At 41.0% G+C, this 1,688-nt stretch overlaps 1 non-coding gene across 1 annotated transcript; it reads right to left on the bottom strand.

Moving 5' to 3' along the window:
• Positions 1-1,177: 1,177 nt before the first annotated feature.
• Trnae-cuc (transfer RNA glutamic acid (anticodon CUC)) lies at positions 1,178-1,249 on the bottom strand. Its single transcript has one exon. It is a non-coding gene; the product is annotated as a tRNA-Glu (tRNA).
• Positions 1,250-1,688: the final 439 nt, after the last annotated feature.

Here is a 1,688-nt window from a genome sequence, read left to right as displayed (position 1 = left end):
TTGGTTTTATACAGCTGGCGTCTAACCTACGTTGAGTTGGCGGCCGGTAAGCCATTTTTCAGATTTCGTTCTCGACGTTTCAGTTCCATACTAGAGTATTATTTTTTGGATGATATTTCTCATGTAGGCCCTGTTTACAGTACTTTCCCTTGACTGTAGTTAGTTTCTACGCATTTTATCCCCGTTCACAGTAGTGTACCGATTTATTTTTACCTAGGACCTGGCTCGTTCAGCAGTTACGCTTTGTACTTTTTGACAAGCATCTTTTGGGTGTGCTCAATTTTATTGTGACAACCGACAAACGTGGTTTGACTTAACTTTAATAACTTCCCAAAAGCTGGGACACCGTAATTGTCCATATATGTTATGAAAATATAACCGTTGTAAATACTTGCATTGTTTTTTTGTTGAATAAAAAAAACATGTTACTAGAACGGAGGCAACAAGATGGCCCAAAATCACAATGCACTGGATCCCATCAGGCAGCAGAACGGTGGGAAGACCTAGGAAGAGGTGGATCGATGGAGTGAGAGAAGACCTGTTGCAGCTGGGAGTCACGGAAAACTGAAGACAGATAGCAGAAGACAGAGACGGATGGAGAGCTCTAACTGTGGTGGCGCGCGGTCCTCTGGGCCTGATCGCGTGAATGAATGAATGAATGAATGATGTTTTTTTTTGCTGAATGCCAATACTACGATTTCAAAAACTTCACGCATTGACTTATATACTTGACAGGTAAACCTGAGGATTCGATGTGAAACCGGTAGTTGCGAATAGAGCACCTTCATACAGCTATGCGGGTATAGGAATCATCTCATCATCTTGAGTTTTTTATTGTTATAATTTTTACGACAATCTGAAAGGTTATTTAGTACTGAGTGTTGTTACGTTATTTACAGTCTGTCAGTTGTTCATATTAATCTACTTTACAACATTCTAAAGAAACAGGACGAAATTTGTTGAATCCAAAATTTCAACTGAAAAAATAAGTTGGTATTGCAAAAATTATTCTATTTGAGCTCAGCACATTTCTGTGTAATGAGGTCGCTTCCTGTGTGCGAATGTCGCTCTCAGCAAGAAATGTATAAAAAAAATATACATGAGCAATCTAAAGTTTGCAACAGTATTTTCAGCAGCGTGAGAACAATGAGAATAGGAATAAACGTATTAAAAAAATTTCCGGTACCGGGAATCGAACCCGGGCCTGCTGGGTGAGAGCCAGCTATCCTAACCACTAGACCATACCGGATGTTGACGGTCGTCTTTCTTACACTGCCTACGCCTTGCCGGCCTTCTCGCTATCGTTGGGCGGCATCTCGGCCGTACAACAGCGCCGGCAGCAACAACAGCAAGCGCTCCGTTCTAGTCAGCGTCTCCCCACACAGAACAATGAGAATAGGAATAAACGTATTAAAACAATTTCCGGTACCAGGAATCTTACGCGGGCCTGCTGGGTGAGAGCCAGTTATCCCAACCACATTTTTTTTTATTTATTCACCAAAAACAGTAACAAAAATAGCTACAATGAAATGACATAAATAAGGTGACAGATAATTGCAGTCATAAATTACAGCATTCAAAAAATGAGTCTGTGGTAGTAGCACAATTTAGCAGCTTTACTTTTACCTTCAACTGGTGGCAGTTCAGCAGCACATTTTCTTCTTCTGCAGCCAGTCCCTCATCATCAT

This window comes from Schistocerca gregaria, chromosome 9 (genome assembly GCF_023897955.1).
Source record: "Schistocerca gregaria isolate iqSchGreg1 chromosome 9, iqSchGreg1.2, whole genome shotgun sequence".
Taxonomy (NCBI): domain Eukaryota; kingdom Metazoa; phylum Arthropoda; class Insecta; order Orthoptera; family Acrididae; genus Schistocerca; species Schistocerca gregaria.
Note: the sequence above shows the minus strand (reverse complement) of the source record. Positions and strands in the feature narration are given on the sequence as shown.